A 26,936-nucleotide genomic window follows, 5' to 3' on the forward strand; every position below is an offset into this window, starting at 1 on the left:
CAAGGCAACAAGGTGCTCTTAGTAACACCCAAATAATGCCACAATAGTCATTGCAAGAGTGTCTCTCCATAGCAGACGGGTATCGCTGTTGCTATGAGGAAGGCAACAAATTTGTTTTCTAGGGGAAAACAAATAATTTTGCTAGACTGTTTGGTGTCCTTGGAAGAAGTGAATGAGGAACACAAAATCTTTTTCAAGGCACAGTCTGAAGCCACTTCCAGCCTTTCTTATCCCAGCCACTCCTCACTCCTCAGGCTCCCAGCTGGGCTATTGTCCCCAGCCTTGGGCTGCTGGAGCTGTGGCCTTGCCGTAGCAGTGAGCAACCTGGAGGCAGCAGCAGGAGGAGAGAACCCATGGAGACAGGAGGGGGGGTAATGCTGGAATGACAAGGGGGTTCCCTGGCTCAGGAGCCCACAGCAAAGCCAGGTCTTGCGGCTCTGCCCTGCTGTTACCTTCAGGACTCTCTCTAGGGCTCCTGGGGGACAGCTGCGCACAGCGGCCCAGCACAGCGGGGACTTTCCTGTGCGCCTCCTTCACAGCCGAGGCAGAGAGAGCTCCACCTCTTCCTGGCCCCCATGGAAACCCACACCTGACACTGTCCTAGCCCCAAGGGGCTGTCCCCTCCTCAGCACGCCATAACTTTCACCAGGTTCAACTCCTTCGGGGCCCTGCAGGCAGCACTTCAAGTCCCCGTCACACTTCTGAAGCGGGGAATTTTTCTGTGCAGCTGCAGGGGAATCCCGCATCTCAGGAAAGCCAGGTGGGCCATGCCAGAGCCCTGGTGAGGAAAAGTGTTTCCTTAAGAATAAAACTCCCTTCTTTTACAGCAGTGGAAGAGCTCCTGTCACTGCAGCAATGCACACGCCTTGTTTTTCAGGAGAGGAGCGGAGTGGAGGACGTGTTTGAGGATGGCTGTGGGTGACAGCCCAGTGCAGGTGCCAAAGTGCCAGAAGGACGAAGCCTCACTCGCAGCCTGGCTCCCAGGGAGCAAAGCTGCTGCTTTCCCAGCTTGCTGGGTTGAGGCCGTCCTGGCGAGCGTTCACACCACTGGCTGTGGGAGATTTTCTCACTTGGGAGCTGGCTGCTGCTTCCAGCAGCCCATGCACTGCTCTGTGTATGCCTTTGACAGTCCTCACCTTCTCTTAAATACCTCCTCGGCTGAAATGCCAGGCTTGTGTTGCAAGTACCTCCCAAAGCCTTTCAGGTGCTCTTTTCCTGCGTGCTGAATCTGTGAAGTGAAGCCTGTCCCAGCTTGCACACATCCCTGTGCTTCCCATCTGGAGGTCTGACCTTACCGATAAGTTACATAATGGCATCATGTTAACAGAAGCTCGTGCAGCATGTAATTTTCCCAAGATCCCAGATCTCGGCACACAGCAAAGTTTTGGCTTTCTGTTTTATCAAGTGTAGTTCTAGCCCATATGGAAGTAGGATTACTGAAAAAGAAGTGCTGTCAGTCCAGAAAATAAAGGGCAACCAAAACCAGAATTGATAGCTGTTTTTATAAAAAATACACAGTGTCAGATGGTCTCAAGATTTCTAAAGGCTTGGGGTTGGCAATAAAAAAACCAAAACAACCAAACAACCTGCCTCTCATTCCTTGAGTCTGGAGAGAGATGTATCTGCACTGCCAAAGCACAGCAATAGAGATTTCATTCTCATCCTGTTATCATCCATCATCACTCTGCCAGGCACAGACACACGCAATTTCAAGCAGTCTGGGCCACATCCTTATTTAGAAAATAGTCTCAGCTTCTTTGTACTTTTGCTTGGTGCCTGCTCATGCCATGCAGCGCATTAACATAACAGCTGACAGAATTAATCAGCAGTAATAAAAGCATTTGCATGACTTGACCTGTATAATCTATTTCAGGACATCTTTCTTTTGCCTGTTCTTTCACTCACCCTCTGTGTTTATGTCTAGTCCACTTATTCCTACCCATCATCTGCAGATCAATTTAAACGTGCTGCAGCACTTGGGTGATTACTGAGCTCCACAGCAGAAGTTACTTTTGGCAGTGGCTACACAAAGCAGGTCAAAGATAGCTGCAAAGCTGGTTTTAAGCAGCCTTTTTTTTGTTTTTCTCTCTCTTAATGAAGCCCTGTATTGGAAAAATGTCACCAAAAAATGTCCTCCCCTCCCACCAAAAATACAATTAAATTAAAAAAAATTAAGAGGTGAAAAAAAACCCAACCCAACAAAAACAAAACAAAACAAAAAACCAACAACTAAAAAAAACCCAACTCCACCCAAATTTCAAAACAAAACAAAAAATAAAGAAACTAAAGAAGGGAAGGAAAAACTACTTCTTGGAAATGAGCACAAGATTTATTATGCATGATGGGAGATATCTCTCTTGTGTCCTAGTTTGTTAGTGTTGTTAATGAAGTATATTTAATACAATCAAAAAACACAAAAGGGAAATGTTCTGACTAGGGCAATGACATTTTTTACAGATCTGTGGGCCTTCCTTACAAGAAGAAATGAAAATGCCTGATTTTATTACATTTGCAATGAAGTAAATGATGAGGACACAAGTAATTCTGTAAAGGACCATTCAGGAAGAAGTAAGGCAACAATTGCTGTTTCAGCTATAATGCAGGTAGAAAGATGGCTTTCTGCCTGGGTTGGTTGGATTGAGGCTAGTCAAGCAACAGGAAATTCCTTCTTATGAAGCTACACATGTGCATATTTTACCCTGGGAATAAATTCATGTTACTTCCTGAGGGCTTACCCCTAGAGACTTGTGTTGGTGGGATCATCTGAGGGGAGGTACTGCATGGCATCTCAGCTGACAAGCTGTGAGAGCAGACTTCCAGCACTGCTCTGGCTCTTCCTGCTCCCCTGGGTGCAGGTGACATCCAGGAGAATCTGATATTGTGGCTGACATGGAAAAGGATTCCTTTCTGCCCCTACCTTCTCATGCACATGATGTGACTGTCTAACCTTTCTCAGGCAAGTTAAAGTACAGGCAGATGCAATTCCCTGTGCTACTTTTAAATGCGGAAGCCTGCAAACACACATGTGATAAAGGCATGGCCACGATAACGCTGCATATTTGGGGGTGTTCCTTGATTAGTCAATTACAGAACTGCTCCCCTGAAAGAGCCTAATGATTATAAGGTACATTCTCCACCTAAGTCAGAAATGTATTTCCTTTCCTTCTCTCCACATTGTTGTGTTGATAGACCACACTTGTAAAATTTTTGCCTGTAAAAGTATTGCAGATGAAGATGAATAAATCAAACCCTACCTTATTGAATACACTTCCTGTTCATTTTGCCTGTATACTATCCATTCCCAAATGCCAGTTTTTCCAACTGTCTTTTATTGATAAACTTGCTCAGTACATCTCTTATTTCATACTTGGTGCCATGCCTGTGGAGCTGCCCAGACAGGGTTGTGTGGGGCAGTGCAGAGTTGCCGTTTGTTGTCTCTAGGAGCTGATTAAGCTTCTAAAGAAAACGAATATTATTAGGTCAGGAACAAACTCAGTCCTTTGAAAAGTGCACATCTTAACACTAAAAAAAAAATCTTCACTTCTAGTGTGTTGCAAAGAGCAAATCTGAAATTATAATTTCTTGAGATTTTTCTTTTCTGAGTGAAAACAAAAGGAAAGGATTTTTGGTATAGAGAAACAAATTTGGAATGGACAGGAAATTGTTGGATTTACTTTTGATTTTTCCTGTGTACCATCTCCAGGCCATCATTAATAAGGACTCTCCTGTGAAACTAAAGCTATTGATTCTAATTAGATTTGTTAGAAATATCAGCTTTTTGGATAGGCACTCTGGTGTCTCATTTAATGGTTGAACCAAACCATTCACCAGCTGAAGGGTTTCTGCAGGTATTTTCATTGGCTTTAAAAAAATTTCCCTCATTGCTTCTGCAGGCAGTCACACAGTGGCCAGTAACAGTGCTTTTGGCCTGTCATATTTTCTTTCCTGCTTCCAGTTCTATTTGTTCTTCTGAGTCTGCTGAGCCTGGATCCACTGAAAGCTCCAGCTATCTGAGACTAACAGAGAAACTGAAGGGGTCTTGAACAAACATATTCAGAAAGCATCACTTGCTTCAGTTCAATGTGAAAAGCACTGGGAGTCTCAACAATTTGCATCTAGTACATGGAAGAAGAAAAGCCAGTTTTTCATAGGGTGGAAGGCAGAAGACAGGCATAAGCCTTGGTCATGAAAAGGAAAAGAAGCCTCCCTCCAGTAGCATCAGTAGCAAAGACTATGTAGAAAGGAGCCTAGACATTTTAAAAACAAGTGCAAGAAAAAAGGAAGTTTATTATAAAACTATGCATGAGAAATTCTTCTCACAACACATTGTAACATCTTGAAAAGAGGAGCAAAAAAAAATAGGGCCAGCAGAGATAAGAACAGTGAGATCTTTAAGAGACTAAGAGTAAAAGGACTAAGTTGCATGTGTTGGAACAAATGGTCATATCAGTGCATATGTTGAAACAAATGGGTCAGCTTTAAGAAGATGGCCAAATTTTTGACAGTAATGAACAAGGGAGTATGTCTCATATTAGTGGGAAAGTTTGGACAATTTCTGTTCAAGAATTTGACAAGAACTGGCTGATAACTTTTCTGAACTCCCTCCTTGAATCACTTTTGGTTCTAGGTTTTTGTTTTTCTTCAGCAGCTGTTGAAATGTAGGGGAAAACCTGGGAATAAAGATAAAAATCTTTTGGGATTGGGCCAATATTTAGAACAGGTAGGTAAGGTGAAAATTATTACATGGGCGCTTGTCTCTGCATCTTAAATAACATATCCATATATCTCTCACCAGGCTTAAAAGAGTGTAACTGTATTGCACAGTGCAGCTCTTGGCTGAGATAATATCTTAGTTTCAGGAACAATATAGCTGTATCAGTGCAGCCTCTGCCCTATTTTAATTAGCCTGGGCATACCACTGTGCTGATGCAGCTGAACTGTTCCCAGTTCTGGAGCTGGTTCAGTTGGAGTTATGTCAGGTATTATAGCATATTTTGGTATTGCACCATAAAGATAGAAAGGATAGAATCCATATGTCTGGCCATGCAGTGTAGTGCTCAGGAAAGGAGTCATAGTTGCACCAGTGAAGAAAACTTCCAGTAAGAACAACAGGCAACAGCACAATTTAAGTCTCACTATCCTTCCAGCAGGGTAATTTGTAATTGTATTCAGCAATCGTGCACTTGCAGTGTTACAAACAATGATATATGAGCATTCATGTGAAATATGGTTCAGATGTTGCCACTATATCATGTACTACTTTGCACAAGATTTCTTAGTGCAGATGAAGTCAACAAAGCGGTGCCAGCCTTAATGATTTATGCACACAGAACCAAAAGGGAAAAAGTTGAGAGAAAACTTGATTCGAAAGGCAAAGAAAAATAAGGGATACATAAGAAATCACCACATAACCTGGTATATGGCATGTTGAAGAATAAAGGATGGGATCTCTCATCTGTGTATAATTTTGTTTTTTCTTTTCTGTAGCTGAGTCTCTGCTGGGTCTCTTGGAGTCTTATCATATTTCTTCCACAGTAACTGCCATGGAAGCTATTATCCTAATTGCACAGATAATTTGTGCAACCCACAGGCTAGTACTTGGACTTGGCTTTCCCCACTGCCAACTCTTCTTTTTCCCCCAACAGATTTTCTTCCTTGTTTAGTGCCACACTGCTCATCTTTCTCTTTTCCTCCCTGCTGTGAAAGCATATTTCTTTTCTGCTCTCTCTAAAGCTCCTCTTGCCTGAGAAGATCTGGGGTCCTGCAGAACCATCCACGGGCTGCTCATAAAGGAAAACAGCACCTGCAGGTTCTGCTGCCTGCCTGGGGCAGTTCCCTCCTGAGTTACCCCAGCAAAGCCCTGCTGGCAGAGAAGCATCACTGGTTATTCCTGCAGGAGTGGATATGTGGCTTCTACTCCTCAAAGCCAGCACTTCCTGCTCCAGTGTATCCTTGGGAGGCCTGGTAGGTCAGCTCACTGTTCTGTGGCTCAGGCTCTGTGGCAGCTCTGTCTGTGTTGTGCTCAGGTGTCGGCTGGTGCAGGAGAACCCCATGGCTCGGCATGTGCATGGTCCCTTCATTTCAAAGGGCCTCAGTGCCCTGACTTGAATTTATTGAATTGCTTCTGCCACTAAAATGACAAGCAGATATAATTCACGGGAGCACAGACTAGAGGTAAACCCACCTGGGCACAACAACTGATCCTCCCTCCAGAACAGAACAGAGATTACAGATTCACATCATCTTCTCACAGATTACAGACTCGCAACATCCAAGAACTTTCATCCCTAGTTAGGAAACATACCTTCAACATCCCTGAATGTGCACATAAAATCTTAAGAACAAAGTAGTGGGAAGAAAGAACGAGACAGAAATAATACTGTCAGTATCTATGGGTCCTGAAGGAAAGGGGAAGAGGGAGGTGAAGTAGTGAAGGAAGCCCAAGATGATTTCATGGTGGCAGCAAGGCTTTCTTTCCCAAGCTAACACCCAATCTGCTTTACCACAAGATTAAGGAAGAAAGAAATACAATCTGCATGATTAGTTCCAGAATTTGCAGAGAGATGCTTAGCTCTGCTCTCATATAAATGCTTTTGTGTCTTTGTGTATGCTTTCTAAAGTCTTTGGCAACCTCCCATCCCTACAATATATTGTCTGCACACATACTTGTCATATTAGAAACTTATATTGTCCTTTACCTTCCCTCATCATGTCAGCAGTATCAACTTCTGGAATTAATTTGATGTCCTCCTTCTCCATTCTTACTGTAATAAACCAATCCTTCTCAGCTATTTTTGTACTATTTTGGGTGTAATTTTTCTAACTCTTACAGTTTGAAAGTTTTGTATTTTGTTGGTTTGTGTTTTGTTGGGTTTTTTTGTTTGTTTGTTTTTATTGTGGTTTCTAGAGTCCTGTAGGGTTCACTTGAAAATTAATTTGCCCTCAGAACTACAGAGAAAAGTGGAAGGAAAATTGAAAACTTCCAACAATACAAAGCAAATGGAAAGAGAATTGCACAGCTGGCATTTTTCTATCTTGTGATTTTTAGACCTGCCTAATCATTTTTGGACTTTTGAATGCATAGGGCTGTTGTCTGAGCTTCAGTCCCTGTTGAGCTGAGGGGATATGCTCTACACATGCTGAAATTCTGGTACTTCCTAGGGAAGAAACCTTTTCTCCAGACACAGCTCTGCCTGTAGTTCAGAATGCCGCCCATGTAAAAAAGGAACAAATGCTGGGCAAGAGAAGATCCAGCTGAAGGAAGAGAGGTGTTCTCTTTTCCCCCAGTAATTGCAGTTGAATTTTCTGCCTGTGGTTTTTTGCTCCTTCAACCATTACATCCCTGAGTTTGCACTGCAAAAGGCTTACACAGAGTAGACATTATTACATAGGAATAGTCATTTCTGCAATTTAGATTTTAACCTAACTGGATCAAAAAAGAACTTCTGATTTAAATCTTCACAAAGTAGGAATGAATTTGGTTTATGACAGCCTATGTTTCTCCTGAGGTTTTTGGGTTTTTTGGACTCGTAAGGTCTTATTACAGCTCTGTAGGCAGAGCCCAGGGTCTGTCAGCACAAACTGCTGGTTTATCTGTCCTGTGGACACCCCTACACTGCCAAGTCTCAGCTCTAAGCCAGTTCCCAGTACACACACTGTACTATGCAGCCCAGTACATATGCACAGTTAAAGTAAAATAAGTCTTTTCATGCATTCTCTGCACGTATTGTGTATCTCTGTTTCATACAGCTCTGGTAGAAGTTATTCCAAAAATGAAGGTGCTAAAAATATCAGGACTTCAGAACTAAAATAGCAACCACATACTACAGCTTTTTTTCCCACGAGGTATATGTCCTTCTTATCAAGAAATGTTAATAAGACTCTGTACACACCCACATTACAAACTAAACAGTATCACACTTCTTTTTAACAGCATTTACACAGACATTTGGCTAATAATCATTGGAGGACATGGCACAACACTACCCCAGTTCTCACATTTAGAACCAAAAAGAGTATTTCTTTCTCTCTTCTTTACTTTCATAAATTAAATACACAATATGCCCCTTTTGGAAAGTGCACACCACACTTCCAACATTTAGTCATAATGAAAACCAGAAGGCCACAGTCTGGCTGCTCTGGAGCGTGTGTGCACTGCAGAGAGGGGGAATAAGGTCCATTTCCTCTGTTTATGTGTCTCTTGTGAATTAAATGATGTCTCTGCAAATTTGTGGGGTCGAGAGGCTGCAGAGTCCATGTCCTGAGATTCAGCCCTGCAAGCTTGGGACTGTGCAGGATCTCTGCTTGTGCTTCAGTTCTGATGGACATCAGGAATGGTGGGAAGAAAAGACAGGGAAAAACCCACCCACTTTTGTATGAGCAAAATCAGATTCTAAAAGCTCTGGGTTGGAGAAGTAGGAAGTGTCTCTCTCATCTCACATATATGTGTGTGTCATGATCCTCAGGAGCACATTTTGGTGCCAGAAGTGCTGCAGAGGCAATGGGCATGATGGAGGCAGTGCTGGCAGAGATCTGGGACAGCCTCAACACACTGAGCAGTGAGTGGGCTGCCAGAGATGTTCAGGAGAGCCCTGGCAGTGCAGGGACTCAGGCAGAGGGGAGTCATGGCACTGTGGGCTCCTCACCAGCCTCCCAGCTCCCCAGGTGCCTGGGCACCCCTGATGCAGCAGCACTTTCAGAAGCAGCTACAGGAATGTGGATGTCCTGCCTGCAGTACAACTCACCCATGAAACAACAAGGAAGTTGCCGTTATGGCCCACAGAAATTTGGAAAGGAATATAGCACACTCTTCACTAAAATACCTAAAAGTCTGCTGAAGGCATTGGAGGCAGCCAAATACTTTTCTCCCTCTGTAAATACATATGATTTCCCTCTGTCTGTGCATGACACTGCTGGATAAGAACAGCCACATACTGTACCAAGATGTACTTTCCAAACAGTAATCAAATTTGCCTTGTTAATATTCCCATGCTTTTTGGATCTTCTTTCTGAAAAAAATCCATCTAAAAAGTTTATTTTTGAAACTGCTCATCTTGAAAGAAAAATGTTGTAGAAATTCATAAAAGGGACGCTGTGGGGGTGTGTAACTGAAGAATTGCAGAGAATAAGGGGTAGGCTGAGACAAAAGTGTCCCGGGGTGGGATTGTTGGGCCAGGAGCCAGGTGCCAGGCTGGCATTACTAAAATGATACCAGGAGCTGGTGCTCGGGTGTCTCTCTTTCACTTGGGGTTTGCCTGTGCAGAAATCCACCTCCTGCACCTGCAGTGAACTGACAGCATGACTGTGTGGAAGAGTGGCTGAGCCAGAAATAAACTCTGCTGCCTGTCAGGGAGACCAAGGGCCCTTTTAGGCTGCAAATAACACCGTTAAAGAATATGACTGACAAGGGAAGAATCTCATGGTGAAGGAAAGATTTGTTGCCTCCTCTGTGTAACAAACTATAAGAAGAAGAGAGCACTAAATTACATCTGCAATCTGCTTGGAGACGTGGAAAGTCAAAGATGTGCAGTTGACAAGCAAAGCACAGGAAAAAGAAAACACTCTGTTGTGCTAAACACATTACACAGCTTTCCAAGGGCTCACAGGAGAGAGTACTGAAAACTCCAAAGGATGCCAGCATGAAGTGAGCAGGACTGAAGTTTATTTTTTAGGAAGTTCCTCAAATTCAAATATTAGACTTTACAAAATAATGAAAGGACAATTAAAAGACCACCAAAAGAAAGGAATAATTCCAAGAATTTTATCCATTTAATCAGAAAACAGAAATTAATGCTGTGACAGGTTCATCCAGATCTAAACTCCAGATCACATTGTTTAAATAATAACTGTGGTTACTGTGCTAGCATAGAAATAGTTCTTGCACAATATTTTCTTCATAGATAAATAGAACAATCCATACATTCACAGTCTATAAGAGAAATGATAATTACATTGGAAGTGCAAATAAATACATAGCTTTGGTTTGGCTTTATGTGCTGCTGAAATACACTCAGGTTTGTGTGCACCAAAGGTGGATCCAGATTCCGGTAATTTTTAATGCTACTTGAAGCTAACTGGAAAGGCAGATCTGATGGTGTTATTGCCATCTATTTGCCTATTTGGAGTAAGCACAAGGGATCTATTGTTCAGCCACACTTCCTGCATGGTTTAGGAATAAAGCTCAGGTTGCCGTCAGGGTGGCTGTTGCAGGGAATCCATTGACATGATTAAGGCATTACAATGGCAAAAGAGGAAAAGAGATTTTTATCTACCCCGGCTTTTTCTGCCAGGTAACATTTTTTTCTGCCAGGTAACATTTTGTGTATGCCAGGTAACATTATCTGTTTCTCTTTTTATAACTTCTTAATCACAGATAGACTTGCCTTAAAGTGAGAATAAGGATAATATCTATATTTAGGAGGAAGTCATTATATTTAAAAAGAAAACTTTGGGAATGGGAGCCTTAGAAAAATGTTAAATAATTATGATATGGCCAAGCAAGGAGTTGTTAGTACATCTAGGCAGAAGACTGTGAAAAATGGTTATGGAGATTTCATACTTGTAATCTGGCTACAAAGGGAGGATATATGCAGTAATGGAGAATGTGAATTTATAGAGTCTCAGGTTCCCTCTGGTTGAGATGATCCCGAGGTGTGTCAAAAGTCTGTTTTCCCCAACCCAGCCATTGAAGTACTGATCAGGAGTCTTCCGCTGTCGTTCTCAAGGTTATTATTTTTTATCTAAAATATTTTCTGTCTGGTCTGCTGAGGTCTGTGCAGCAGGTCAGTCTGAGGCACACTCCCTGCCCACAGGGCTGGTGTTGTCTTTTATACTACAAACTACGTATTCGATATTTACAGTTGGGTTCCAATACCTATCACCTATGTTAGACAGTGACTTTCTACTCTAAACCAATCTCAAAATGCTAGCATCACTAAGAAGATGGAGGCTAGGAAGAAGAAGGAAGAAGGACAGGACAATGCCCAGATTCCTCCATCTTGTGCCCTAGACCCCCATAGTAAAATTCTACAAAATTCTACTTTTCATCCTGTGACAACTACTGTTGCGCTATCTAAATTTTTGTGACCTTTAATTCTTCATACAAAGATGGTAACTTGTTCCATGGGTCAAACTCAAAGCCACAGGTGTCTTTGGCTGCATGCCAGGGTCTCCAACCCCCCTGCCAGGGCTTCAAAGCCCCCTAGCTGGGGCTCGGATCATCCAGGACCGTCAGGGGGACGTCCTGGGTTCTGACAATAGAGCACCAATTATCCAGCACTAACTCTCTGCCCAGACACCCCTAAAGCATAGTGGATATGACATACCTTTCCTATGATTACATAAATCCAAGACTTTGCCCTCCATAACAGAGTGAGGGGTGGGGGGAGGGAGGGGAGAGGCAATTTGCAGAGAAATGCTTGTTTCTAAACTGCTGTCACACCCTTGTCCTAGATGAAAGCATGTGGTCACAGCAGGTCCTGAGGAGAGTTCAGCATGATGCAGTGAAGAGGAAGGACTGAGGTGAGTGTGGATGTAGGTATGTGAACTGGTGGGAGCACAGAGCTCTAGGATATGAAAGGGAGTAATTTTTCCAGAGAGTAGTAAGACTTCAAAACTCTTTAATTCAATGCAGAATTCACCCAGAAATAGTTTTCAGTGATCATACATGTCTGCTCCGTTCAAATCCTGTTCTAATTCAACCCTATTCCAAATAAAAAATTGTCCCACTAAAACCAAACTCTATGTGGTTTAGAAATACATTTCATAGTTGTTGGTGAGGAATAAATTCATCTTTTGAAAGAAGATTGAAAAACCTGACTTGACAGCCAACACAGAAAGAAGAGCATTCTTCCTCCCAAGATAATAACACCCAAAGGACTGCAGGGATTTCTGTGAATATTAATATAAACAAACAGATACTGGAAATTTATACCTGGTATTTATTTGTGAGAGGAAGGAAGGAAGGAAGGAAGGAAGGAAGGAAGGAAGGAAGGAAGGAAGGAAGGAAGGAAGGAAGGAAGGAAGGAAGGAAGGAAGGAAGGAAGGAAGGAAGGAAGGAAGGAAGGAAGGAAGGAAGGAAGGAAGGAAGGAAGGAAGGAAGGAAGGAAGGAAGGAAGGAAGGAAGGAAGGAAGGAAGGAAGGAAGGAAGGAAGGAAGGAAGGAAGGAAGGAAGGAAGGAAGGAAGGAAGGAAGGAAGGAAGGAAGGAAGGAAGGAAGGAAGGAAGGAAGGAAGGAAGGAAGGAAGGAAGGAAGGAAGGAAGGAAGGAAGGAAGGAAGGAAGGAAGGAAGGAAGGAAGGAAGGAAGGAAGGAAGGAAGGAAGGAAGGAAGGAAGGAATCTTTAAATTTCCATGGTGTCATTTTAATCCTATACTACTTACCTGATCAACTACAGGTAGAACTGTAATGATAAATAGAAGTTTAGTAGTTTAAAGAGAGTGAAGAAATGTGTTCTATCACGACATTTATTCAAAAAATGAAAGGGCATAGGCTGAGTCACAGTGGTTTTTCAATAGAGGTAAACACCTAGAGAAATAAATTAAACTAACGTAGATTAAGAGGTGTGTGTTAAAATCTTACTCTGATTATTTTTCTCATATTCACAGCACTCAGTGCCTGAAATGTGAACCTCCAACTGTATTTTATAAGACTGAGATTCAGATTATCTTGACAATTGATGGCCATCCCAGCATTGTCTTGGCAGACTGAGAAAAAGAAAAAAAAAATCACTTTTAGAAAATAATAGAGAAATATTAGTCATTTCATACAAAATTATATAATTATATAAATTTAATTAAATTCATTTCTTTGCAATCATTGGCATTAACACTTACATAAAATTAAAGTTTTGTTATTAACATCAAAGAAATAAGGATTTCATCCTTAATTATATTTTTCAAGGGCAATTTTAGGGCCTGATACAGAACCTTCTGAAGGTAACAACAAAAGACTGTGGTTGATGTCAGTGGATTTAGTGGGAGTAGGTGGTAATTTAACAATGCATAATGGAGCTATGGAAAATATACAAGGATATTTTACAAATCTTCTAGAATGTCTATTTCAAATTCTGTATAATATATTGGTTATTGAGACAAATATCAGTAGCAGTGAGTGAAAGGAGTGTTTTAAAGTTCAAACCTTCTACTTCTGGAGTAAGTGAAGTTTTGCCTCCCACTTTTATTGGAAGCAGTCCTAGTCCTTTAAAAAGCAGCAAAGCAGGGAAAATAATGAAGTATATGGTAAAACTGTAATGCTAAGGCATGTTTTTTCATGAAAATTATTCATGTGTGCTAGACACAGTCCTTGCTTCTTTTTCTTTTAATTTTATTGCAGAGTATGCTTATCTCAAACATTTACTGATAAACAATATTAAGCCACATTTCATTAAATGCTCACCTGATAGTTTTAATTGGTTCAAGAAAGGCTGGAAAAACACATTCATGGGTGGAGGGTGTGGTACCATATTTGGTGTCTTTGCTTTTCTTCCTCTTACTATGCAAATTTGTCCCTTTCAAAAGGTGATGAAGAGCCACATGTATTTATTCCAAATAAGATCCAGACTCAAGGGTTACACTCCTGCAGGCAGCCAGTAGTCCTTTCTCACAGCAGATGTCCCTGACTTCCTTGGGAGTCCCTCAGGCAAGGCCATGGATGGTGTCCATATCAATCACAGACAATTCTTCCTCATAAGGCAATGTTGGTGGGGTGCAACTGATAAATAACAGGTGGTCGGTGCAAAGGAATGTAGGCACATAACAAAGGCTGTATAAATGTAGGCACATAACAAAGGCTGTATAGGGTTAAAACATTGGGATTTTGCCTGCAGCTGTCCACAATAAATATGCATAAGTTCATTTTTTGCTTAGTTATGGATTCATCCACCTGTTTTCCTAAGAGTGCCAGACATTTTGAACTCTAATTATTACCAGGTCCTATCCAAAGTCCATTTCAGTTAACACAAAAGAAGTTGTCAGTGATCTCGGGGAGCAGGGATCAAGACACATGGAACAGTTTCACTACCATATTTATATTACAGGCTCTCATTTTTGACCTTACATTTGGTCCTTCCACAAAAGGCTTAAAAATTCTGTGCTGTTCTTATTTCCAGGTAGTTTTTGAAAACAAACCTGTGCTGCTGTTAAATTATTCCAACAGATATTGCTGCAGGACCACAAAGCGGGTGGAGGGTTGAGAGCTGTGGCACCAGTGAGCAGAGATGGATGTTGCTCTGCTGATGGCTCCCAGCTCAATTCATCCTCCAAAGCTCCCCAAGCCAACTTTAAGGCTCTCTCCAAAGCTGATTCAGCTGCAGTACAACATTGCCCATAAAGCAGATGAGGTGTTGCTGCCTCAGAAGTGAGCATGCTTCCTTCTCCAGACCACCTTTCTGCTCCCCAGTAACACTCCTGATGCTTCTTGCTTCCCACCTGCCCTCTTTCACTATGATCTTACCAGTTTATGTCTGACAATTTTGTCTGTATTGCCTTGGTTCCCAGGGAAAGCCATAGGGTATCCTACAGGCATAGTTCATCAGTAAATCCACAGGTGGAATCACAGCCCTCAGTAATATAACCTTATCAGGAAAATACCTGTAATCTGTGAATACTCCAGAAAATGTTGCATCATGATTTAACGAACAAAAAAACTCCTAAATCATAAAACAGGAACAGCAAAGGAGTACCTAGAGAATTCCATGGGCAGAACTGAACAGCTCTGTAGATAATCAGATGTACAAGCTATCAAGCATTACCAATTTCCAGTTAGTTTTGGGGTCCATTTTATAAATCTAGAATTGCATCACATAATATTATTTAATAATACATGTAATTATGTAAGGCTTTATATTGTGCAACCTGGCCTTCTCTATTCTCCATTTTCCTTCTTAGTGAAACAATCAGTGAAGCAATTTCTTGAGCATGGCTATTCTGAATCATTATACTTTGCTTTATTACAAAATCTCTAGTTAATCAACATCAGACAAATATTTTTTTTATTTTATGTTTATTTCATTGAAGATGTTGGCTAGTCCTGAAACTGAGGCAGTAGAAATCTGGTTTGCATGTTCATTGACACCTCTCTGCACAATTAGGTTTTGGTGTGAGTCACCTGGGACAGAGATGTTTGTCAGCCAGGTTTTGGGAGGTTTATGGACATGATTAAGTGATGCTGTCCCAAGAAGCTAGTGCACATAAAACAAAACAAAATCTGTCTTCCAGTCCTGGCAAGTAAATAGAGGAAGAGCTGGCCTAGACTTTGTTCTTTAATACATCTTTCTTTGTTATTTAAATTTCTTCATTACTTCTTTATACTTACATTAGCAGACTAAGCTAAACTATCATGAATAGTTTTCCTTTCTTCAATATTTTAATTTACATTAGCTGTTAGTTAGACCTACTTACGTGACCCACCAGTAACAGTCAATGGCTTGGAAATGAAAAAAACCAAACCTACAAACCAATCAGGAAGATTATTTCCACCAACCAATTTGCTTTTTAAAGGGCTGGAACACAAAGTTTGAAATATCTGCTCTTAAAAATATACTAGTTAGCCCAGATGTATTTCCTTGTATTCCCTTCCTTCATGCAGCACAGTCATGACTGTTTGAAGAAGAAGAGATGGAATCCCCCCACTGGATCTGGATGTGGAGCCGGGATGCTTGCTGAGCACGCCCCAGGAGAGGCTGAGGAGAGATCAGCTCTTGGTCCAGGTTGATGTTCACTTAACTGATCCCCGCTCTCTCTTTAAGTGCTCTGCAACCAAATCTTAGATCAGATATATTCTCTTGACAGAAGTATTATTTTACATTAGAAAGTGTGTTAATTTCTGTGCAGCAGTTTTAGCTTCTGAAAGTTGCTGCAGTTCAGTGGATGTTTAATTATTTATTCATTTATTTTTGAGACATCAGCATTTTATAAAACACTGTATACCCTAGGCAGAGATTTTTATTGGAATATATTGTATTAAAAGACCATGTATATAAAAAAATAGAATATTATATATTAAAACACAAGGCTTGATGCATTGTATATATATATAATATAATTATTCCTGTTATAAACAATTAATTTTGTAAAATTGATTACTAAATTATAAGTTATTTTCTGAAGTCCTGAAAATAAGACATCTAATTACAAGAGAATCTCATGTAACAGTTAAAACACTTTCCATATTCCCAGGGGTAAAGAAAGCCCAAAAACCTAAGCTGAATGCAAACTGAAAAGGGAATAAAACCACACATATTTGTGAAAGACTTCTGCAAGGTCATTTCTTTCTGTGAGTAGAAGCCTGGTAATAGTTGATGAAACGCATGATTAAAACTAATAACTGCTAGCAAGCAAAAACTGAAATAAATATTTGCACAAGTATGGAATCTTTTACTGAACCCTGGGCCCAAATGCCTTTTAACTTTTTCTGGTATGGCTGAGAAATGTTAAGACCCATATTTTCCTTTTAAACTAATACTCAGAAATAAAAATACAGTAGGACTTCAGAATGGAATCTCCTGGGAGTTGAATTATACTTTTCATTAGAGTTTGCTGCAGCAAGTCAGACTGTACTTGCTACTGCTGAGAATTAAAAAGGTAATTAGCAAAAACCAGGCAGAGATGCTTAACTGGATGAACTGGATTTCATCTGTACAGCTCATATGTGATGCAAAAAGACTGCCAAGACAAGATGAAGACAGACTTAAGATTTTGCTTTGTATTTTCCTTGGATATACAAATACAAGCACACAAGATTAAAGGTACATTTTTAATAAAGTCCTCTAGCTATAGTACATGATGCAAAATTGCACTCGACTTTAGTGGGCCTGGCCCACATTATAAGCTTTATGGATGAGAAGTTAGTAATTGATTTGGCTCTCTATTGAAGACAAAGACTTCTCAGAAGCATCAGCATAAGCTGTAAAGGGACATGTAGTTTATGGGAAAAACATGCATTAAAGGATACTGATTTTACCATAAGTGATCTGCTTCAGGAAGAAAGTTCTGCAAAGAAATATCCCCTCAACTCAATAAAAATATGAAGCATTTCTTCCAAGTAAGCCTGAGCTTTTTTAGTTGATTACCCCATGCAATAAATATGGAAAGAATCACCCTTAAAAACTAACTGGTCTTACTAGCATCACTAATAATTTATTCTTAAATCTAACACATATATGCAAAGAGAACTTAGCAAACAAATTCTCAATTTTGCAGCAAATGATTTTCCTTGCAGATGAGCATCCAGAATAATTTCAATGTAAGTGGGTATCAATAAAAAAGACATCAAGGGTACTAAGCAAGAATTCCTCCTTGTTTTTCATAATATTTCAAAAGTAATGATCTTAAGAACCTGGAATAGGATAAACTACAGAGTACTAACACTAGAAAAACTAGTTTTGTTTTATCTAGTTAATGGTAGTAATGTTGCTGCAAATGTGGATGACAGTATTTTAATGATACATATCTTTGATATGTATCAATAAATTATATTTACATTATAAATTTTATAATTTAAGATTCCTTTTATCAGTATCTTCAAAGAGCTTTAAATAATTTGAATGCAATGGGGTAAATCTAGTTCAACTGAAAATCTTGACTCTTTTAGTGCTGTTCTGTTTGACTTTTCTGTGTGTCCTGAGATAGTATGAAAATATTTTAATATTCAGAATATGAAGAAGTAAATCATTAAGTATAATTTTTCTAGCAGATGAATTCACTCTTCACTGGTGTTGGTACTCCATTGTTTTGCATCTGGTGTAGTAATTTAGAGATGTGCATAGTCAGTGCAAAACATTACAAAATTAGAATCAGATTTTTCCAAATCCCTTTATGAAGGTGCTCAAATGTAAGGCAGGAAACTGGAAAGTTACTTCCAGTGTCTTATGGATCTCCTTTGGATACCGGGCTAGATTCTAATTTTATTCAGCTAAATTCTTCAGAACTGATTCTTTTTATTGTTAATTTACAGTCAAGGATGAGATATATGGACCTGAACTCAAGAGTTCAGCCATGTACAGCATGGTTTCTTTGAACAAAATGTAACCTGTGGTAAGCAGGGGCAGACTCTCCATTATTCTCCATGGGGGGTTTTTTAGGCATTTTCTGGAATTCTTACAAGAGTCTGCTCTGTGTGCTTTGCTGGACAGAATACGCACAAAAATATTTTCAAATTAAATGCAGCTGGTTCTAATCCTCTGATAATTCAATCTACATGAATCCCTAGCTTTAACATGAACCAAGCCATCTGTAAAATGTTAGTTACATTAGAAGACACAAATCTAGTTTTTGACCAGATCCGAGCCAATCAATAAGTCTTTCTTTCTTTGATCTTTGTATTTTCTGGAATAATGGCACGAAACCAAACCAAAGTCACCACAAAATCAATCCAAGCCTCAATACACTCTTAAAACTACTGGGAACAATTTTTGATGAGGGGCTTCATTGCTGGTAGAGTTTCTCTCTTTGAGACATGCATTCCAGTTGTGATTCAAATTTTTCTGCTGAAATGAGAGGATAAACTGTACTTGCAATCATACAGCAAGTAGTAGGAATCCTAAAAAGGTAATTTTCTTTTAAAAGATATATATGGCCTTCCTTGGCTTATTTCAGATGAAATCCAGACCAATTTGTTTAAATAACCAGTAAAGACAGTACAGGAATTAAATGCAGGAAGAATGCTGAGAAAAAGTAAAATGCAGCCAATTCCAAGTACACTGAAAGAATTTTATTAATGTTGCATATTCACGTTACATTCAATAAGCACATTCATGTGTTTATTCCATACTCTCACACTCCAGCTATAATGTGGTTCCAGTGACATTTACAGATAACAGTTGGTGTTTAAAAAGCCCAGGGTTGTTTTATCAAAAGACAATGAATTTGCATGAGAAATTACATTCTTTTTGTGAAAGTCCTTTTATTCATCATGTAGCTTTTCTCCATTTGAGACACATATTATTGAGCAGGATTTTCACTACCCCACATTTAAATAAGATAGACATAGTGAAGTAGGAAAGAGCATAAAGCACTGCTGCTGGAGTAGGGCAATATTTTGATTTTTCTTGGTGCAATTTTGCATGCGAGGGAGGGATGAGCAGAGTATGAAACTGGTGTCTGCCCTCCAACTCTCCAGCCTGTCTTCCTCCTCCTCTCTGGACCTGGAGGAAAGACAGTAATACTCAAAATGCTCTCAAGTAATTTTTTTTGGCTACATACAAAGATGATTCAAATGGAGCTCTTTCTGCTGAAAACAGCATATTTTTAGCAGAATTCCTCCTATGTGCATAAACCCATAAGGCACAGAAGTCAAGAAGAAGATTACTAATTTGATTCCATGTCTGCTAAAGAGAGGCTGGTCTATCCCTCTAGTTGTCAGGCATAATTAATACGTTTTCCTCCACATTTTTTTTCTTCCCTGTTCCTGCAATCCTGCATTTTTCTTGCCATCTGATTAATGCTTATTAGCTTTACAATACAGTTTTTGCAGTCCTCAAAATCAATCACTTTTTTACTGATGTGGAACCAGCTAGAGTAATTTAATAGCTCTTCCAAACACCTGCCATCACAATCAAGCTTCTACTGCTTCATCTACCTGAAACCCTTATGGTCTATGTAGTGGTATTTTAATTTCAACTAGTAACGAAGGTCTACTGCTGCCTGATGCTTTTTGCCTTTTCCACTTATCTGGTACCTTTATAGTCTTGTCTTAAACCAGAGGACTGGATGCTCATCCTCCTCTTCCATTCTGGTAAAAGAACTGGGCAGACTCCATTGTTTCATCCGCTCTACTGGTGTGGTGTGCCATGGAAATGGTTTTTCACAGTTTCGTGGTCAGTGCGGGTAACTGGTACTCCCTGCTCTGCACTCCCTGCTGCTGGAAGGCTGACATAGGTAGGGAGGGATGTGACAAAAAGAACATTCAGTTCCAATCTCCTGGGCTTCAGAACATAACCTGAAGTACAAAATACAGTAGCAATCATACTGAAATTGGAAAAATACGAGAGATGAGTCAATTTCAGCATTCCTATGCTGCCACCTGTCCTCTTCCAGCAAGATTCTGGTCTGACAGACTTTGTAGAAAGAAGACTTAAAATAGATTTTGATCTTCACAAACTGTAACAGCTGGAGCTGCTCACAATGGCTTTCCACATGAAGAAAATGCTGGCAACATCTCTAAACCCTTAGATTTGGCAGAGGAAAATAGTACATATAGCCAATATAATCTGTTTGGTGCATCTTTTATTCAAAACCAAAATGTCATTCCGTGTCATGCATACTTCAACCAAAGCATGCAGTGCTACAGAATGAGACAGGAAACCTTTAAAAGGCTTACACGGAAACAGAGATTACTGGAACTTTGAGGTCACTATGAAGCCATTAGAAATTTTGCTGTTTTAATTTGAAACAAAGAAACTTCAGAGTACCACAGATGTGATGTGGGGCTGGAACAGGCAGTCAACCTGGCAGGGCCGTCTGAGCCAAAGAACCTCTTCTATCTCACAACAGAAGGGAAGATTGTCGAAGGTTTGGCAGAGTAGAGAGGAAAAAACCGCAACATTTAAAAACATTTAGAAATGTCTGCTGAAGAGGACTGAGTTGCCTCTTCTGAAATGTGGTAAAGGAGTGTACAAAGCCTCAAACACCATTCATAATGTTACAGGAATGGTTGAGACATGTTTTTGTCAAATTTGACCCATACTGTCTGTTTTCCTCACCTATGAAGTCCTAATGAAACTTGCCCTTTATAGTTCAGGGTTCATTTCCTTAAAACATGTTATATCTCTGAAAATACGGAGCTGCAGAACCCAGTGCCCATGCTTGAACTACCTGTGGAAATCCTACCTCCACTGGTTGGTGTTCAAAGGATGAATTTACGAGCACTTGGATATTAAAAATCTGTCTTCAATGCCTGTCTCATAACTTCAACAATATTAGATTTTGAATGACATTTTTCTTCCTCTTATGAGAAGCATTGCCTTTGCCTGTGACACCATTTATGCATCACATGATGCTCAGGAAGCAATTTTCTCATACCTTGTCTCCAGCCTAAAACATTCTCTGTATGCAGAGTAAACCCTGGGACTTGTGACCCATTAAGGATTTTGTCAAAGCAGGACATTTTCAAAGGACAAATGTCCTAATTCACCAATATTATATTTTAAACAAAACAAAAAGACCAAGCTTTTCTGGGAACTCACCTTTGCCTCCAGCACCATTTCCCAAGCATTGCAAACCACATAAAAGGACAAAGGATACTTCAGTGCCAGTCCAGAGAGACCTGAGCCAAGAAATACCTTTCCGGGAGGAAGATCACAGACAGTGAGATCACATGCCTGAAAGAAGGTAGAATTTTTGGCTTTCTTATGTTTTCAGGACCAATTTGATGAGATATTACCCAAGAAATGATTGAAAGCCTACCCGCCCAAGTGAAGAGGACAAACCCCAGATTTGGATGCACAGTCTGTGTTGCTGCCATCTGCTGTTTTCATGTGGAATGGAAAATTTCAAATTACTTGCTCCCCCTACAACATTTTTTCAATTTTTAAATGCAGTCATATAAGGAAGATTAGAGGGAGAGCTTTCTTTTTCACAATTCTTGATTTAAAAATGTTAATTTACTAATTTAACCTGAGAAACTTTAATTTTGTTTGCTGCCTATTTCAGGGCTGGGTTTAGTCCCTTTTTTTTTTTTAAACATGAATTCCCATTTGGGATAAAGGAAAAGGTTGCCCACTTGTACAGAAAAGCAAAGGAGGCAGATTAATACAGGAAATAATGTATTCATTTGGGTGTATTATATTTTTTTCTATGAGTAAATTTTAATTGGATGACTTGCTTAAATGGAATGTAAATTTGTCTACAGCACAGCATGGATTTGGTGCTTTAAAAGCCAAAGTTCAACTGCTGATTTCACTAATTAGGAACTGTAATTAGTAAATGTAGGGTAGGTAAAGGAAATGAAAACAAATGTGCTTCATTAACTGTTCTTCAGGCACAGGTAAATATGAGCTCATTCACTGCAACTGTGCACTGCATGCCTGAGACAGCCTTATTAGGAACAAAGCAATAACCTACTGCCTTTGACTACAGAATAGCTCACTCCCCTGGTTACATTTGTTAGGGGTCCATTACTGGAAATCACAGTGCAAGGCAAGTTTGAAATTTTCTCTTTGAGTCTTTACAACTGTGACCCACAGAAAGATCAATTATCACTGTCCCTATTCCACTATAAGCCTCAATGACCTTGGAGGTCTTCTCAAAGCAGAGATATTAAGATGGATGGTTTTGATGGCCAGTAGGAAATCAAGATTAGAATTATATTTTCTTGATTAATTTTGATAATTGTATTATAAATTCACAAAGACACAACCAGCTGCCTCATTAGACTTTGCAAGTGATACATAATTTCTGTACGACCCATCTGAATGCTGTGTGTCCCTGAGCCTGGCAGAAGCTCCTTCCTACAGCTACAACTTCTCTTGGGGCAGTAAAGTAAATGTCTGATTGGAGAACACCAATCACTAAAAGCTCAGTTGTACATTGTTGGTATGCAGAGAGCAGCCTTGCCCTCAATCCAAGTTATCTATAGATAGCTATTACTGCAAAATTAATATTTTTGAATGGCAGTAGAGTTCCTTTACACTTTATTTCAGACTAGCCCATGCTGACCTGTTTTTGGTCTTCACTCTCCAGCCTGTCTTACACTGACACCCTTGTTGGTGCTCTCAGCCTGTAGAACAGAAGATGATCACTGTGCTGCTCACTGAACTAGGGTGCTACCATTATCCTTTCTAAAGGAAAGCACCACACACCTGCCCTGGTGGCTAATAACCAGAACAGAGGAGGGTTATCACAGCTTAAAAAGGTAGAAATGGAAATGGAAAAGAATCCTGAGCTCACAGAGGGGACAAGGCCAGACTTAAGAGATAAACCTATTGCTGAGAATGGCATAGCTGAAAGATAATAAAAGATTCCCGAAACCGGGCAGAACAACAGCACAAAAGAAAACCAAAACCTCCTAAACCATGCCAGTTCATTTTTCATTATGGGGTGGGCTGCAGCCTGCCAGCCTGTTTTAAAATCAACACTTCACAGCAAGAAACTACAGAGCAATGTATCACTTCTCTGCAGGCACTTCCTTCCCCTGACAAATGGTTCAGGCACAGTAATAGCTTAACCAGAACTGCACTGAGGGGCGACCAGTGCTGAGGGAGGAGGATCTGTAGGAAATAAATCTGTATTTATTTACAGACACATACACAGGCACACAGCTTATTGTGCAGAGCAGCTTCTTATTGTGGAAAATGAGCTGCATAAAATGCAAAGCTACAGGAGATGTTTTAACACTCAGGGGAAAAAAATAAATTCCACATGTTACACTAATTTATTCTGTCCCCAAAGGGGATCTCCATAAACTTCTCAGTCGAAAAATCAGCTCCTCTTCCAGCAGTTTTAAGACTTACTAGTTAGCACTCCTTCTTAACATCACTAACCTGCTAGCCTTACATTTTCCTAATTTTTCTAAGAAAGGAGAACAGAGAAGGGATTGTTTGAGAGCTCATCATAGTGCTCCTGAGTACAAGCTGAAGCACATTTTTTCCTGAGGCAGAGAATAAACTGCACCCTAATGTAAATGGCTGATACAAAGCCAATACACCAATTTATGCCTCAGCTAAATCCTTAACTTAGCACTTATGTAAGACATTAGACTTTTATAGCACTTGGACCAAGGTAGGAATTCATGAGGAGCTCACTAATTTGAGAAAACAACTTGAGTGTGCTTTTCAGTACGACAAACCAGACCACTTATCCAATTAGGGAGAGATGAAGGAAGATAAATTCTATTTTGCCAGCTTTCTGAAATGTTTTTCAGATTTTCTCATTTAATACAAGCTTGATACAAAGCTGCAGAATAACATTTTTAAGCTGCTCTCTAGTTAAAATGCTAAGCCTTTCCCCTCATGAGTACAAAAAAGTATTGTGCATGCAGAGTTTTAACTATCTCTGCTCAAATTCTGCCAATTTTTAAATGCTTAGGAATCACACTGAATCTGCTCATTCCCCACCAGGGCTGGTAAATGAATTAGCACTAGAGCTCTGCTATTTTTCTCTTACTCAGTAGTCACATTTGTAGGAGACTATTATTTTTTTTAAACACATTAATGTAATGATAGGAAATTTAGCATAAGCTAACAGAGATTTGTAGGTTCTACACCTGAACCAAAATGCACTTTTAATGAGCATCCCAGGAAATGATGCAGTCCTTGCCAAAGTGTAATTAATGGCTTGGAACTGAAATGTTGGGATAATCAACACAAAGAAGCAACTTGCAAGATGGATTTTTCAGGATATGGATGCTTAGCACATCCTCAAAATAAAGCCATTTCTATTGTCTTTATAATGGAGATTCTCACAAATCACTACTATCTTCTAAAAATTTTTGGCTTTTTTGACTGACAGTAAATTGTATTCATGTTATTAAATGAAGATATCTCCGAACATTTGGAAACAACTTTGCACATTGTGATGAAAATCAATTTGCAATAAAAACAAAAACTAAATGTGCAGAAGTGAAACAAAGATCAGCTCTATATACCTGCAAAAGTCAACCTCTTTGAGATTTTACGTTATCAGCAAGGAAGTAGTAACACTATAGAAATAAGATTATGATCCATTCTACTACTACAAAAACAAAATCTACCTAAATAGAATTTAGCCACTGGAAAGCCTTTGACAAACTCTAATAGTTTTGTTTTGGAGGACAATTTCTGTTCCTACTTTTTACGACAATGGAGGGAGACCAGGAGATGCTTAGGCATGTGTTAACATCAGCCCTCTAGGACTACTTTATAAAAATTGCAGGAAGCACGTACACAGCAATATTGAAAAGACTTGGCTTCTTAAATGCATTCTACAAGAGCAGCTTGGTGTCTTTAACAAAATGAATGAGGATAGATACAGCAGTTAATTCATCCTCAGTTTAAAAATCCTAGGTCATATTTTTGTAAAACACATAATTAGAAGCCTTAATGGAAGTTCCCTTAGTTGTCCTTAAGTTCTTGTCAAGACTCTTCCCAGCCATTCAGTGTTACAGGTGCTGATTCATGCCCCTGGGTAATTTAGAAGGACTGAACCTTAGGCTGCCTCTTGGGGGAGGGAAAATCTCAACCCAGAAAGAAAACCTCCAGAGACTGTGATAAAGGTAAGAAAAGTAACCTCTATAAATCAGGAAGAAGTAATTTAATTTTCCGCTAAGTCAGGGATCAAATATTTTCCCCTACATCAGTGACCCCTGGGTACCTGACACTCACTTAGGAGAAATAACAATATCCCATGCCTTATGGCAAGCCAACAAAGTTGAGCTTCAAAACAAGGCATCCTAAAGAACCCACCTATCTGCAAAGGACACCATCTCAAAAGAGCATGGGGAGAAATCCTACACTGATTACACCAGCAGCTGTGGGGCACAGCTGGTTAGAAATAGCATCACCTCTTCTCCTTTTCCTAGGTCTGCAGGTAGAACAGGAGAGAGGCAGGATCAGACTTTGGGAGCTGGATCAGACTTCAGGCATTCTGACTGCTCATTGCCATCTGGGCTTTTACTACTCACCCTGAAGAGGTGCACCAGAAAAACTGCAGGAGGGAGAAGATGAGTCCTATGGGAAGTACATTTCTCTTTCTAAACAGTAAGATGAAATGGCTCAGGTTCAGACTCCCAACTTCATGTACAAGAATCTCAGCAATTTCATTTTCAGTTGTTAATAATTTTTATGTTTCCTCAGTGGAAAAATGCTTAAATGTAATTTACATTCAAGCCACCAAAAGGTTATAAACAATTCCCAGGCTGAAGGCTGCCAAACTATGTCAATTCAAAAAAACAGCAAGACAAACATAGGTATTCTTGCAAGAAGTACTGTTCACAAACCTGCAGTCCAAGGAAAATGTGCCACAGAAATGAAACAGTGGGGAAAAACCAGCCTATTTCCTTCAAGGGCAGTGTAAATACCTCTGGAATGTGTGTAGCCTCCATTATGTATTTCAGGGTGACCTCCTTCTGGGGTTCGCATTTTCCGTAACTTCCTTCTGGTAAGAGAGAGCCTCGGGGTGTACGTCCAGGTCCCCAGCTAGGGTCTGCCAGCCTCGCCTGCTGCAGTCAGCAACACCAAACTGATTTAGTGCAGCTGAGGCACTGCCTCATTGCTCACCAGCTATTCTGAGAAGCAGAGCTCAGGCTTTGCCTGTCCCAGCATTGGTCCAGCTGCCTCCTGAACCAGCAAGAGTCAAAGGGGTTGGGCTGCACTGCAGGGGGAGGGAGAGCAGCAGAAAAGAATTTAGATCTCCCAAACTGTGAACCTGTCAGACTGAAGTAAAAGTCCTGCCCTGTGGTATCACATTTATCTTTCTCTATTTGCTATCTATACGTGCAATAAAGCACTGGATGTTTATCTGATTTGAAAGTTGAGATGGGATATTCCAAGTTTACTGCAATCTTGAATAACATTCTTTCCTTAGTATCAAAACATAAACTAGAAGGAGACAATAACTGAGCTTGTTAAAACTTTGTAACAACTCTCTGGGTCTTGTTTTTGAATCAAGATCAACAAAGAAACAGAAGTTAAACCCCTTACAGCACTATACAATTCCTCCCTCCTTCAAGTCAAACATTAATACTATACTGGAGGTAAGAAATCACCTTTTCCTTAGGGTTTGCACCTGGAACAGTCATACTGTTAATCAGTTTACAGCTATGTTAAATAATTTGCCAGTACCTGTCTGAAAGAGACACAAATTATTTTTTTTCTATAATTGTAAGTTCTTCTGCTCATCACCCAACTAAAATTGTTAAAGATTACATACACATGGCCATATATGTGTTTACTACAGAGTTTTTTTTTGCTGAAGTTCTGCTTGTGTATTATCTGTACTGCAGTTACATCTGTTGTGTACACCACAAA

General features: G+C 40.0%; 1 long non-coding RNA gene across 1 annotated transcript; it reads left to right on the top strand.

The window, feature by feature from the left end:
- The first annotated feature begins 521 nt into the window (after positions 1-521).
- LOC135297138 (uncharacterized) lies at positions 522-26,053 on the top strand. The gene is made up of 5 exons (XR_010359197.1): positions 522-760; positions 2,458-2,568; positions 11,452-11,520; positions 15,584-15,704; positions 25,490-26,053. It is a non-coding gene; the product is annotated as an uncharacterized LOC135297138 (long non-coding RNA).
- The last annotated feature ends 883 nt before the right edge of the window (positions 26,054-26,936 follow it).

Source organism: Passer domesticus, chromosome 3 (assembly GCF_036417665.1).
Source record: "Passer domesticus isolate bPasDom1 chromosome 3, bPasDom1.hap1, whole genome shotgun sequence".
Classification (NCBI taxonomy): domain Eukaryota; kingdom Metazoa; phylum Chordata; class Aves; order Passeriformes; family Passeridae; genus Passer; species Passer domesticus.